Consider the following 15,477-nt stretch of genomic DNA (forward strand, 5'->3'; position numbering starts at 1 on the left):
AATGGAGATCTGTTTGCACCGTAAGGTCACCCAGATTGGTTTCCCAGCACCACCTGGCACAGAGTAGAAGCACATGGAGTGTTTGATGAAGGAAAGATGAAACTGGGCTGGGGTGTGCAGGTTCCCGACCAGCCTTTTCATGGTGATGCTCCCAGGTCCTCTATGATCTTCAGAGCACAGCAGCATGACTTGGCCATTTCAAGCTTCATGAGGTGGTCCTGGGTCAGAACACCCAGCAGAGCTCTACCTCCCCATCTCAGAAGGCCAAGGCACCATCACCCCTTTGGGGGAGCTTTCAGGAAGAGCTGGATTCATTACTATCCCTCTAATTACCCAGATTCACAACACTTCGCTCCCCCTTTGACTTGTCCCCATTTAAGCAGTTATCCTTAACACTCCTCCCTCCTCTCCATCCCCCAATTACCTCACTATCTCTGTTCTCCTCGCCGCCTGTCCTACTATAATTACCTGATAACTGGCTTCTAGGTCTCCAGGATCTCTCTGTTCCAACTCTTCCCCTCTAAAACTTACCTGTTGAAAAGTGCCAGCTCATGTGCCCTCTCCTCCATGAAGCCTTCCCTCATCCACCAGAAAATACATGCTCCTGAATTGTCATCACACATTTTCTGTGCTCCTTTCTGCTTTGGTGGCTCAGAGGTTACCCAGTTCTGCCTCTGTCCCCTGTCTCGAACACAACTCATTTCTTCTACTCTATTTATGTACTTTTTGCACATTTCTTAAAGTTTATTTATTTATTTTGAGAGAGATAGAGAGAGCATGAGTGGGGTGAAGGGCAGAGAGAGAGGGAGAATCCCAAGCAGGCTCCCATGGCCAGCACAGAGCCCAACACGGGGCTTGAACTCATAAAACTGTGAGATCATGACTTGAGCCAAAATCAAGAGTCAGACACTTAACTGACTGAGCTACCCAGGTGCCCATTTACTTTTTTCCTACTTTTAAAATCACAACTTAATTCCTTACAACTGTAATAACGAATTTAAATTTCTGTCTACCCCATTAGATTATGATTAGATTGTGCCATATTTATCTTTCACTTATTCCCAGTGCTGGGCATAGTGTTCAGTACATAGCAGATTCTCAGTGTGTGTTATATAGATGAATAAATCTCCACTGGCCCTTATATACAAAAGCCATAATTTTCTACTTCCAGGTGTGGTTACTTGTGGACATATCACACCTTCCCTGCTGGACTCTGAGTTCCTTAAAGGGAGGGATTCTATCTTGCTACTTATTAGGCACTTTGTAAACTTGATTGAGTGAATAAATGAACGGATGAATGAATCAAACCACTAAGATGTCCCTGTACACAGTTTGATAAAGAGTAAGGGCCCTGGAGGCAAACACACCTGGTTTAGAATTCTGGTTCTGCAAAATGGCTTAGTGCGCTGTGCGATTTTTGGAAGCTTCCAAACCTCTCTGAAACTCTAAATGAGAATCATTACAGTACTTACCTCATAGGGTTTTTGTGGGGATACGATTAAATTAATCATAAAAAGTGATTAGCTTAGCACCTGACAAATAATAATAGCTACTATTAATTGAGCAGGTACTCAAGTAAACTAGACTCTAGGCTTTTTTTTTTTTTTTTTTTTTTTTAAGTAGACTTCATGCCCAGTGCGGAGCCCAACACGGGGCTTGAACTCATGACCCCGAGATCAAGACCTGACCTGAGATCAAGAGTTGGTCGCTTAAACAACTGAGCCACCCAGGCACCCCTAGACTCTAGCCTTTGTAGTCCACAGTATTTTTACCTTGTTTATCTTCACAATAATCCTGTGATGAAGGTGCTCCTGGTAGCCACATTTTGCAGATGAAGAAATTGAAGTTCAGGAGGGTTAAATTACTTTTTAAGCCTAATTCCTGCTTTGATACATTTTGTACCCAAGAATCCTAACCTGGCCTCTAGAAACACAAGAAATAAAAAGTGTTGGGGGCAATTCTGGTATTCTTGGCTTTCAGTCAAGGTCTCATCCAATGCACTGGGACTTTGGGGACATGGGGGAGTCTCAGAGCAGGGCTGGGACTTTGGGGACATGAAGGAGTCTCAGAGCAGGGGCTATTGTTTGAGGATCAGGGAACTCCAGAAATGGGGTGGGAGCAGGAAAAGGGGACTCTGAGCTTGCTGAGAAGGCTCTCTCCAGGGAGAAACCCAGGGGACCGACCTGGCTCTCACTATAAAGGTGACTAATCACTTCAGTCCCCTCTGGTAATTACAACCAGATGCTGCCGCTGGCAGTGCTTCAGTCCCAACATGTTTAATTATTGGGACGCAGAGTCCCTTGGTCCCTCATGTCCCCCTACCTCCCCCACTCCTGTCAGCAATATTAATGTCAAACTCGAGGTAGAGGATAGGAGCCTTGGGAAGCCACTGGCATGGAAATAATCTGTACAGTCCCTTCTACCATGTAGAGCCTTTAACTTTTATATGTTTCCCCATCCATTATCTCATTGGCACTCCACAAAACATCCTCTTAAAGTTGGCAGGCCAGAGTATGATTATCCCCATTTCACAGATGAGTAAGCAGTGAACTGAGTAGTAATAATAATAATAATAATAATAATCCTTAGTTTTTTTTTCAGGCACTAAGCAATTTTCAAAGTGGTTTCACATTCATTATGCTATCTGAACCTCCCAGCATCTCTCAGAGCCAGTCTAGCACAGCACAATGGCTAACAGCATAGCCTCCAGGACCAGACAACTCAGTTTGTTGTCCTGCCTTTGCCTCTAACCAATTGTGTGACCTTGGGGGAACCTGGGTGGCTCAGTCAGTTAAGCATTTGACTTCAGCTCAGGTCATGATCTCACAGTTCATGAGTTCAAGCCCCGCATCAGGCTCTGTGCTGACAGCTTGGAGCCTGGAGCATGCTTCGGATTCTGTGTCTCCCTCTCTCTCTGTTCCTCCCCCATTCATGCTCTGTCTCTGTCTTTCTCAGATATAAAGTTTAAAAAGTTAAAAAAAAAGAAAAGAATAGTGTTTCATGCATAGTAAGTAGTACATAAATGTTACCTATCATCTATAGTTGTTTTTTTTTTTAATTTTTTTTAACGTTTATTTATTTTTGAGACAGAGAGAGACAGAGCATGAATGGGGGAGGGTCAGAGAGAGGGAGACCCAGAATCTGAAACAGGCTCCAGGCTCTGAGCTGTCAGCACAGAGCCCGACGCGGGGCTCGAACTCACAGACCGCTAGATCATGACCTGAGCCAAAGTCGGCCGCTCAACCGACTGAGCCACCCAGGCGCCCCTATCATCTATAGTTTTTAAAAAAATCACTTCTCGGGGCACCTGGCTGGCTGAGTCAGCAGAGCATGTGAGTCTTGATCTTGGGGTTGTGAGTTCAAGCCCCACAATGAGGAGAGCAATTAATCACTTCTCTGAATCTATTTCTTTATGTCTAAAATTAGGATAAAAATACCTTCTTTTAAGAACTAAATTATATTTACATACATATAAAGCACCTTTCTTTCAGTGACCAGCATACAGAAGGAGCTCCAAAAATTATAGTTTAAAAAAAAGGATTCAGTTATTAATATGTTATCTTTGTTCACAAATGAGGACATTGAATTTCAGAAAAGTTAAGTGACCAACAGTAGGTCACATAGTTAGAAATGATAGAGGCAGGACTCAACCCATACACATGACTGAATCCATAGCGTGTCCCACAACAAGGAAGGATTGATCTTTCCTGGTATCATCACTCTGCATATTAAGGATAGTTGGGAAGAGGGCCCAGAGTCCCTGACCCTCCCCTTGTGTTTCTTCTGATTTGTGGGGCCTACGCTGTTCCCATCTAGGGCGCCCAGAGAGCCCTCCCACCCCCAAGAACACAGCCACCTAATCCTTCCTCTAGATATCATTGTTTTTTTTTTTTTTTCAACGTTTATTTATTTTTGAGAGACAGAAGGAGACAGCACTAGCAGGGGAGGGGCAGAGAGAGAGGGACACACAGAATCTGAAGCAGGTCCCAGGCTCTGAGCTGTCAGCACAGAGCCCGACGCAGGGCCGAACTTACCAACTGTGAGATCATGACCTGAGCCGAAGTTGGATGCTCAACTGGGTGAGCCACCCAGGTGCCCTCGGTTTGTATTGTTCAGACTTCCCAAGAGCTGCCACTCCTAGGGGCTCTTCTGCAGTGAGCTCTCAATGGCTCCCCCACCTGATCTTCTAGGGAACTGCACCTTTCCATAGGGAGGGCCTAGGTCAATCCATACCATTCCCTGCAGATACTACAATGTGGAAACTGTGTGCAGGTGTATGTGAGTTTCTGTCTGTTCCAGGTGTGGGGCATGAGTAACCATACATTTTTCACTTTTATTCTTTAAAAAAATTTTTTTTTAATATTTTTATTTTAAAAGTAACTTTGGGGCGCCTGAGTGACTCAGTCAGTTGAGTGCCAGACTTCTACTCAGGTCATGATCTCACAGTTCCAGCCCCTCTGTCAGGCTCTATGCTGACAGCTCAGAGCCTGAACCCTGCTTTGGATTCTGTGTCTCTCTCTGCCCCTCGCCTGCTTGTGCACGTGCTCTCTCTCCCTCAAAAATAAATAAAACTTAAAAAAATAAAAGTAATTTAAAAACCCTTTTAAAATTATACATATTAGCGAAATAATAGAAATTTATGATGAAAAAAATTCAAAGAGTACAAAAGAATACACAGAAAAGCCTAGTTCTTCCAGTCTTTCCCAGAAGCAAATGCTCTTATCAGTCTCCTGGATGACTTTCTATGCAATATTTTTAAAAACTTTTTATTGAAGTATGATATCCATACTGAATATATTTTAATTACAAAATAAAGTCATGCTCATTGTAAAAAAAAAAAATCAAACAATAGCAAAGCTTTTTAATTAAAAGAGCGAGTCCCCTCCACAGTGCTCCCTAGTCTCTCCCTAGAGGTCATCACTGTTAATATTTGGGACCTGAAAACCTTATTGTCATTCTTTTTTTTTTTTTTTTTCTTCTTCTTGTCATTCTCGAACTCAGAAAGTTCAGATTCTTGCTAGACTTCTACTCCCCCCTCCCTTCATCTAATTTTATCTCTCATTTTGCGTATAAAATCCTAATGGGTGAGTATTATTACCCTTATTTTGCACTTAGGGATTTGAGGCTCAGAGATGGGAGGTTGATTGCTTAAAGACATAAAGCAGGGCCAGTTCAAACCCAGGCGAGTGTGTCTGCCTCCAAGCCTAATGCTCTTTTGACTATGTTCTTCCATCTGATTCCTGTTTGGAATATCTTATTTTATATTTTATTTTATTTTATTTTATTTTATTTTATTTTATTTTATTTTATTTTATTTTATTTTATTTTATTTTATTTTATTTTATTTTATTTTATTTTATTTTATTTTATTTTATTTTATTTTATTTTATTTTATTTTATTTTATTTTATTTTATTTTATTTTATTTTATTTTATTTTATTTTATTTTATTTTATTTTATTTTATTTTATTTTATTTTATTTTATTTTATTTTATTTTATTTTATTTTATTTTATTTTATTTTATTTTATTTTATATAGAGAGAGAGCCAGGGAGAAGTCCAGAGGAAGAGAGAGAATCCCAAGCAAGCTCCACGCTCAGCACAGAACCCGATGTGGGGCTCAATCCCGCAACCCTAGGATCCTGACCTGAGCCGAAATCAAGAGTCAGATGCTCAACTGACTGAGCCACTCAGGCGCCCCTCCTGCCTGGAATCTTAGAGCTTAGTTGTTGTGTCACATGAGGCAGCAGATAAAGTCTCAGGTTAAAATATAAGGGCTCATTTTTTGAGGAAGGAGAGGACCTGGTCCTGTGGGAGCTGTCAACAAACATCCTTTGCTGCCCAAGTCCTGAGTGGTGGTACAAAGATGCCACCCACTTCAAGAAATGTCAGGCTTGGATGAGTCAGTTACTTACAGCTTGACTTTGTCAAGCTGAGGCAGGGTGGGGCCAGGGGGGAAAATATCCAGCAGATGAAAGGGACTGTACTATTATCTAATAATCCAGTCCAAGAAAATTCATACAATCCAACCAAGTGGTAGAATCAGCAAAAGGAGTGCCCAGAGAAAATCCCCACATTCCCCAAAATGCTATGCCCTTGCACACCATTCTGCTGTGCACATTGCTTGGAGTGCCCTCCCTGCCTTTCTCTGCTCAGCAGATTTACCCTTCACAATCAGGTTGTAGTATCACCACCTCGATGAAGCCAGTAACTCCCTCTTTATAAGAGTTAGTGTGTTTGTGTGTGCAATATGCATGTATTTGCCTGCCTCCCATGTGAGTCTGTGAACTGAAGCAGGGTCCATGTGTTTATTGTTCTTTGGGTCTCTTCCAGGGTCTAGCTCAGGATTTGGCACATAGTAGGTACTCAATCAATATTTGTTTAATGAGGAATGAATAGACTCAGATGGACAGGAGCAAGTTGCTCACAATCTACTTCAAGATACTATTTTCTTTGTGTGCCTCTAGCTCTGCTTCAGACTGTTAGCTTGTAGTGAGAAAGAGGAGAACGGTCAGGATTTTTCCTCAGTTTTTTCCCCTCCTTGCTTCCGTCACTCAAGGTGTTGATATGGAGTGGGAAAAGTCTTCTTTGAACTAGTAATGTCATTGGCTTTATGCTTTCTGGGTCTGGCAGATGTTTATAGCTGTTCCTGTCCATCATCAAAGCTTCATGGGGTACTTTTCCAGGCTCTTTAGGGGTTCCCTGCTGGGCCCTCTCCTGAATTCCCCTTAGCAAAGGCTTCTCTATTGCCAGTGGTCATTTGTCTTCTTACTTCTGGGGTCTCTTTACCCCTCTAGGAGGCCCTACTGAACAGGACCCAGGACAGGCCTAGGCAGGCTTTCTCTTACTGAGCCCACATCTGGCCTACAGAAAACATTTCTTGACAAATTCCGGGAGAGCATGCCAACCCCAACACAGCAGCACTCTCCTTAGCCTGCTACCAAAGCAGTTATCAGGCTTGTCCCTTGTTGCTAGATTTCCCAGGCAGGAGGTAGATCCAGTCACTATGTTCTCTAACTGCAATGGGGACGGATTTGGTACCTCAAACCCTCTGGAAGTCCCCTCTTCCAGTCACCTGGCTTGAGCCATTTAATCTTCTCCAAGAAGGGTGGAGACTCACAGCCAGAAATAGCTCCACACAAATTTTCTATCCTCCACTCTCTTGACCCTATAGATAAGGGATTTAAGAACTTTAAAATAGATTTTAGGTCATTAGAAAAAAATACATATGGTGTTTTAGCACCTCCCTTTGAAATTTCACATATATAATTTTAAAAAGAAAAAAAGTCAGTCACTCCAGGCAGCCTCTTGGCATGGGGGGTGGGAGGGGAGGAAATATCTATAAATAATGAACAAGGCTGGGGTGCAGGATCCATATGATAGCCCTGGGAGAGGGTTAGGATATAAAGCATGTTCCCAGAGATGGAATTTGGAGCATAGAGGAAGAAGCCTGGAAGGGACTCATGTTGGTTTTCTTCCCACTGATCTATTGTCTTTCCCTCCAATCCAGCCTCCTTTGAGAACTTCTTCCCACTCTGGTTCATCAGACAGATTTGAACATGGCCAGACTCTAATTGTGTCTGGATTAAGTCTTTTCTCAGAGGGCACTTGGGCTTCAAACAATTCAAGTGATGTGTATGATTACTAGTTTGTTTGTCCCAAAAGTTCCTGGCACTTTGAAGAGCACTTGAAGGCTGATGTACTTTCAAAGTCTAGAGAACCTCTAGGGGATAATGTTACTCACGTTCACACATCAGTTAACTCTACGTTCTGCTCTGGCCCAGACAAAATACCCAGTTGTACTACTATTTTTTTTTTAATGTTTATTTATTTTTGAGAGAGAGGAAGAGACAAAGCGCAAGCAGGGGAGGGGCAGAGAGAGAGGGAGACACAGAATCTGAAACAGGCTCCAGGCTCCTAGCTGTTAGCACAGAGCCCGATGCTGGGCTCGAACCCACAGACCACGAGATCATGACCTGAGCTGGAGTTGGATGCTTAACCAACTGATTTACCCAAGTGCCCCCCAGTTGTACTACTTTATGTTTTAACACAATTTCCAATGTATTCTGTTAATACATTGTATTAATATCCAATATGAGTACATAATAGATGTTCAGTAAATGTTTGCAGGGTGAATGAATAAACAAACGAGGGAAAGAGTGAACAAATCTCTTTTACAAAGATTGAAGATCTGTTTGGTGTTAATGCCCGTCTACTCTTTACCCTTCATAGGTAGTCTGAAAGCTATATTTACTTCTCATGGTCTTAAAACATATTGTGTAGTTTGCTGATGGATTCTATGCTATTAACCTTCATAACACTAACGCTGACTTGATTCATTCCTTGAATGGATGCTTATTTAGCACCTACAATGTATCAGGCTCTGTGCTAAATGCTGGGAATAAGTCAGATATAGTCTCCTGTCCTCATGAAACTTAAACTTTAGAGGGGGAGAAAGATAATAAGTAAACAAAAAATGTTAGTAAGTGGAAAATACTATGAAAGAGGGTACTATGATAGAAAATGATAGGATATTATTTTAATTTTTTTTATATTTATTTTTGAGACCAAGAGAAAGCACGAGTCAGGGAGGGGCAGAGGGAGGAGACAGGATTTGAAGCAGGCTCCATGCTGACAGCAGAGAGCCCAATGTGGGTGGGGCTCAAACTCACAAACTGCAAGATCATGACCTGAGTTGAAGTCAGATGCTTAGCCAACTGAGCCACCCAGGAGCCCTGATAGGATATTATTTTAGATAGCATGGTCAGGGAAGACCTACCTGAGGAAGCATCATTTAACTGAGGACTGAAGGAGGGGAAAGTATCAATTAAGCCTAGAGCTAGGGGAAAACAGTCTAAGTAGAAGTCCTAGTATATGCAAAGGCCCTGAGGCAAAGAAATTGTTTCTTTTCTCTTTATTCCAAATATGGTTGTATTGAACATTCTTGCACAGTACTTGTTGCAGGAGTATTTCCCTGGGGGTGGATTCCCACACCACTGATTCTTTGGATCTTTTTCTCTGTCCAGTGTCTGCGATGTTTCTTCCTTTCTCCCTAATTTGCCTTTCACTTTGGGGTCCTCTTCTCCCCCATTTACTTTCTCTTTTTCTCAAAGTAACTATTAAGAACTTTTTGTTGTTGTTCTTATAGGAGAAAAGAAACAATATAGCTCTTATCAAAGTGTTCCCTTCTCAGGTTCCTTTGGCTGCAGATTGTCTGTTTCACTCCAACTGTCCATTCATCCATCCATCTATTCACCCAGTACTTACTGAGGACCTATTTTTGTAGGCCTTGTGATGGGTGCTAGAAATACACAGTCTTATGCAATGCTTCTCAATCACCTAAGGTATTTGCCAAAATGCAGATTCCTGGGCTCCACTCTTGGTTTACTCACTCCATATGGGTGGAACCTAAGACTTTGCATTTTAAGAATTTCCTTTTTTTGAGAGAGAGAGAGAGAGAGAGCACACAGAGGGAGAGGGAGAGAATTTCAAGCAGGCTCCACGCCCAGCAAAAAGCTCTCATCTCACTACCTTGAGATCACGACCTGAGCCGAAATCAAGAGTCTGACGTCCAACAACTGAGCCACTCAGGCGCCCCTGTTTTTGTTTTGCTTTTTAATCCCAACTAAATATTTAGAACCATTGAGTGGAAAAGAGGCAGGTAAATTAAATTTATAACTCTAAAGAAAACGTTTTGGTTGATAATGCATTGATAATTTGAACACAAAATGCTATGGGAATAACACTTGGGCCATAGAGGTAAGAAAGAGTCCTCTAGAGGAAGTCAGGCTTACACAGAAAATTAGACCAACTGCGGTTCTCCGAATGGATATGACATTCAGGCAGAGATCACCTTGTGCAAAGACGTGAGTGAACACAGTGCTGCGTGTTCAAACGACACTAAGTTGTGTTGCCTGAGTCGGCTTGGAACTACGAGGTCTGAATACGAGAAACCCCACAACTCTTCACCCTGCAGGTTTTATCCAGATCCAGAGGCTGGTTCCCTCTTTCCTCGTTAATTGCATTCGGATTTGTGGGTGGAGCAGCGAGCAGACGCACGTAGAACTAAGCCCCACACACATGCGCAATGTGTAACCCCGAAGCCAAAAGGGGGATTTTTGAGGGCAAGATTTTTCTGTTACCAAGACTTCTCTTGCTCGAATCTAGCAACCCTGGCTGTCCTCATTTCTGCCCAGGGAATCTTACATCTCTTAATGTAATCCCGCCTTTCCATCTGGGCCACTCCAGTAAGTCGGGTGCCAGTACTCAACATGGCGGCAGGCGCCGAGGTGGCGCAATCCGCTCAGGGGCACGCTACTGGGCGTGGAGGGTGGGGGGAGGGCTCTGCCAGGGCGGGAGTCTGGGGGGCGGGGTCTGGGCCTGGGCCCCGTGCCGGGCCCCCGCCCCCCGCCGGGCCCTAGTGGCTGCATCTCCCGCTCCGGCGCTGAGGATCACGCTGGAAATCGCGGGAGCCGAGCGTGGTGAGGTGGGGCCTCATGGGCAGGCGGGAGGTGCCTGGGTTAACGGTCTGAGGCCCAGAGACCAGCCAGCTTCGGGCGCCTTAGGGAATCCCGTTGGAGCAGCGGCCTCCCGTTTCGGGAGGAACCCGAGGCCCAGAGTGGGGCTGGGACCGGTCCCAGGGATTCGGGCCCCTTGCCTCCGCATCCGGCTGCGGCCACCACTCTGGGCTCCAATCCGTGCAGAAAAGGATCTTCCCGATCCTCGTGTCCAATAACTGACGAGCCCGCTGCGCTCTGCTGCGCGTCTTGTTCCCAGTTCCCAGACTTTTGCTGCTCCCTCTGCCCTTGGGGATTTGCACGTGATTTGTCCCAAAGCCCAGTACGACTCCCGCCCTACTCCGGAACTTTGGTTCTTCGCGACCCAACTCAAGTATCACTTCCTTGGAAACCATTCCCAACCGCTTTCTGCTGGCAATGTTAATCTCACTGCTTGGTTTTTGCACTCGTTGCACGGAGTTAGTTTTCCTGCCCGTCTTTCCACACGTGCACTTGGGCGTTTATGCCTTGCCTTTTTCATCTCTATTATCCAGAGTCTAGTGCTTGATGATAGTAATACTAATATTTTGCTAAATAGTCATAAGTGCTACTAAATGCATTACATGTGAAGGCCCATTTAATCCTCAGCAATTTCATGAAGTGGATTCTGTATCTTCACATTTTATGCATGTAGAAACTGAGGCATTCGTAGATCATTTTGCGTAGTTTCACAGCTAATAAGTAAGTGGGGCTGGGAAATGAATTCTAGGCTGTCTGTCCCTAGAGCATGTGATTTCACTAGATTGCCTTTGGGTTTGATAAATGTCTGTTGAATTGGTCTTTACATTAACCCCATGAGTTGTGGAGGCCGTCATTATGATGCACATTTGACTGAGAAGGCTTGGAAAGGAGAATTGATATTCCCAAATGTACAGAGTGAGTTCATGACAAAACCAGGGGTAGAACCTACTGCCAGCCCTCTGTTCCTTCACACTCTACCTTTCTTTGCCCCTTTTCCGTCAGAGAGCTGCAGACCTAGGACTCGTCATTTCACACCCTTTAGGAGGTGCCCCTCACAGAACTGTGATTTACTATTTCATTATTTGGGAGGCAGCTTAATGTAATGGAGAGGGCCAAGAGTTTGGAAGCAGATTGGGGTTTCATGCTTGTCTGCTACCGATCAGTTATATCCCTTCCATTTTTTGAGCCTAGTTTTCTCGTCTGCAAAATGAAGACAATATCTTATCTCAAAGGGTTTTTTTTTTTTTTTTTAACGTTTATTTATTTTTGGGACAGAGAGAGACAGAGCATGAACGGGGGAGGGGCAGAGAGAGAGGGAGACACAGAATCGGAAACAGGCTCCAGGCTCTGAGCCATCAGCCCAGAGCCCGACGCGGGGCTCGAACTCACGGACTGCGAGATCGTGACCTGGCTGAAGTCGGACGCTTAACCGACTGCGCCACCCAGGCGCCCCACAAAGGGTTTTTTTTTTTTAAGTTTATTTATTTTGAGAGAGTGTGAGACAGAGCACGTGAGTGGGGGAGGGGCAGAGAGGAGAGAGAGAATCCCAAAAAGGTCTGTCTGCGCTGTCAGCGCAGAGCCCAATGTGGGGCTCCAACTCACAAACTTCAGGATCACGACTTGAAACCAAGAGTCGAACACTTAACTGACTGAGCCACCCAGGTGCCCCTTATCTCAAAGGTTTTTTTGTGAAGATTGCAAATAATTGTTTTGAGAGAAAGTGCTATATGGTCTGTTTTTTACCTTTTAGAAGGTTATAGAGCTGTCAGCGTTTTGTAAGACCATTGGTAATAGGGGTCGTGTTACCTAATGCTCTCATATTCTTTCATTCATTCAGCCAAATAGTTAATGAGTACCTGCCGTATACCAAGCACTGTTTTAGGAGCTGGGTATATAATAGTCAATAAAACTATTCTTGCACTTGGGAAATTTATATTCTGATAAGTATATTACACGTAATAATCAGATAAGGACAGATAACACATGATAAGGTAAATAGAAATACCAATGTGTGTGGAGGAGTGGTGGCATTTTATATAGGGTTAAGGAACAATTTTAACTGAGACAGTGACACTTGAACAGAGGCCTGAAGGTGGTAAGGGTGAGCAAGCGAATCAAGAAGATACCTGGAGGAAGAGGCCAGGAGTGGATGGGTGGCTTGGTGTGTTCCAAAAAGAGAAGCAAGGAGGGCTGTGTGGCTGGAGAGGAGTAGGAAATGGAATTAAAACGATTAGAGGCTGGAATCAAATAATTAGGAGCCTGGAGGCCATGATGATGATTTTGGTTTTTACTCTGAGTAGCCATTGGAGGGTTCTGAGTTGCATAATCTGTCACTGTTTTGAAAGGATCACTCAGATTACTCTGTTGAAAAGAAACAAATTCTAGAAGCAAGGGTGGAAGCATTGCTACCGTCTAGGAAGCTTTTGCAGTAATCCAGATGTATTAATTCTCTATCTCTGGGCAAGGAATCACTCCCAAATTTAGCAGCTTGAAATAGCAATTGTTATCTCATTCAGTTGTGGATTAGAAATCTAGGAGCAATTTAGCAGGGTGTTTTTGGTTTCCGATCTCCCAGGAGACTGCAGTCAGGCTGATGGCTGCACTGCTCCCAGGATGGTTCCTTACTGCTGCTGGGCCTTCTCACAGGGCTGCCTGAGTGTCCTCAGGACATAGGGGAGAGAGTAAAAGAGAGGTTGTAGTGCCTTTTATGACCTTGTTTTGGCAGCCATTTCTACTTTATTCAGCTTCATTAACTTTATTGCATTTCATACTCAAGGGGAGAGAATTAGGCTCCACCTCTTGAAAGAAGGTGAGTCAAAGAATTGGTGGGCATACCTTATTCCACCCCACTCGGGCTTCGCCCAGGATCGTGGTGGTTAGGGGTTGAAATGTGATAGCATCTAGTAGAGCCAACAGGGTTTGCCGATAGATTGGTTGCAGGGTGTGGGAGAATGGAATAAGTATGACTTTAGGCTTTTGGTTTGAGCATTCAGAATGATGGCATTGCGATGAACTGATATGGGAGAGATTGGAGGAGCAGAAGTTCACTTTTGGACAAGTTAGCTTTGAGGTGCCTTTTAATTTTTTTTTTTTTCAACGTTTTTATTTATTTATGGGACAGACAGAGACAGAGCATGAACGGGGGAGGGGCAGAGAGAGAGGGAGACACAGAATCGGAAACAGGCTCCAGGCTCCGAGCCATCAGCCTAGAGCCTGACGCGGGGCTCGAACTCGCGGACCGCGAGATCGTGACCTGGCTGAAGTCGGACGCTTAACCGACTGCGCCACCCAGGCGCCCCTTGAGGTGCCTTTTAGACACCCATGTGGAGAGGTTATAAGTGTTTGGACTTAGTCTGAGAGTGTGAAATCCCAGAGGGAAGTGTGGGCTGGAGACGTAACATGGCCAGTCATGCGTGTCTAGGTGCTATTTTACGTTATGAAACTGGATGAGGGTGCCTAGGAAATGAATGTAAATGGAGACGAGGCCTGAAGCCTGAGCCCTGGGACCTCCAACCTTCAGATGTTGGGGAGATGAGAAGCCAGCAAAGGAGAAAAAAGAAGAGGCCAGAGAGGTGAGGAGAACAGAAAGGGGCCCCACATAGGAGATTTATGTAAGGGGACACATGCTAAATTTTTTTCTGTGGAATAAGAAACAGATCATTTCTGCAGACAAATGTATATAGTTTATTCACTCAGGAAGTAGACTGTTTGTGCTCTTAAGCGGTTTTCCTTTTTTGCTTTAAGTGACAAATTCTATTTAATAAGACCAGTCCCCATCATAGTCCTTGCAGTATGTACACTTCCAAGTCTAGGTGGTAATGCTTCTGTTTGAAACTTTATTTAGGGGCACCTGGTTGGCTCAGTAGGTTAAGCATCCTCCTTTGGCCCAGGTCATGATCTTGCAGTCCATGGGTTCGAACCCCGTTCATGGGTTCGAGCCCCACATGGAGCTGTCTGCTGTTGGCACAGAGCCTGCTTTGGATCCTCTGTCCCCCTCTCTCTCTGCCCCTCCCCTGCTTGCTCTCTCTCTTTCTCTCTCAAAAAAAAATAAACATTAAAATAAAAAGATTTTTGAAATTTTATTTAAATACTGCTTTTGGAGTATTTCGAATGAGGGGAACTAAATACATAATGTAGATCACTCTTCTGTCACTCTCCACCTTAGGTTCAGAGGTCACTGCCCTTCCATTCTGGTTCCTAGTAAGAAGAGGAAGTCGGCCTTGCTCATGTCTGTATCACTGGGGCAGACTGCTAGGAACTGAGCTGAAATTCATGAGCATTTATGAGATACATTAATGCATGAAAGAAGTGGGTCTTTTTCCTTTTCCTACAGAAATGACTGTCTATTCAGTGCTTTACAATTTCCAAAGCACACTGACATCCATTATCTTATGTGAATGTAATTCAGTCTGTCACCATTTGCCAACTACTGACCTTTTCCTTTTCTGGGGGACACTGAAACCCACCTTTCTTTTGACACTGCTAGTTTCTTCTCTGACAGATCTTTCCTCTGTTCCCTCCCTCTTTTTATTCTAGTTTTAATGAATTTCAGTTTTATGGGGATTTTTTTTTGTTTTAATCATAAAACACTTCAAATCATTTTTAAAATAAACTTTTTTAGAACAATTTTAGATTTATAGAAAAATTGCACAATACAGAGAGTTCCCATATACTTTGCATTCCATTTCCCCTATTAGTAATGTCTTACATTCGTGTGGTCTATTTGCTACAATTCCAAATCATTTTTTGAGATAAATGGGGCATATAAATAAAACGAACAAAATGAAGTTACTGCCTTTCTGGAGGCCTCAGTTTCCTTATCTGTAAAATGAGAGGAGGGTTGGACTAAATTTTTAAATAGCTCTAAAGATTTTTAATTATCTGCTAAAGTAAAATAATCATATAATTCTGATATAATCCCATTCCTTTTTAAAATTATTTTTTACAGAGAGAGAGCGAG

The 15,477-nt window shown here is 43.5% G+C and overlaps 1 protein-coding gene across 6 annotated transcripts in view; it reads left to right on the top strand.

Annotated features, from left to right (window-relative positions):
- The first annotated feature begins 10,344 nt into the window (after positions 1–10,344).
- The window catches only part of CEP250 (centrosomal protein 250), a 52,240-nt gene continuing 47,107 nt past the window's right edge, over positions 10,345–15,477 (top strand). For 3 of the 6 annotated variants that reach the window (XM_086702059.1, XM_086702061.1, XM_086702064.1), the window contains exon 1: positions 10,345–10,486. The gene's annotated coding sequence lies outside the window, so the exon portion shown is untranslated. The remainder of the gene's footprint in view (positions 10,487–15,477) is intronic. The other 3 variants (XM_086702063.1, XM_086702062.1, XM_086702060.1) reach the window with 2 other exon arrangements.

This window comes from Puma concolor, chromosome A3, assembly GCF_028749965.1.
Source record: "Puma concolor isolate L17-30 chromosome A3, mPumCon1.1.hap2, whole genome shotgun sequence".
Lineage (NCBI taxonomy): Eukaryota > Metazoa > Chordata > Mammalia > Carnivora > Felidae > Puma > Puma concolor.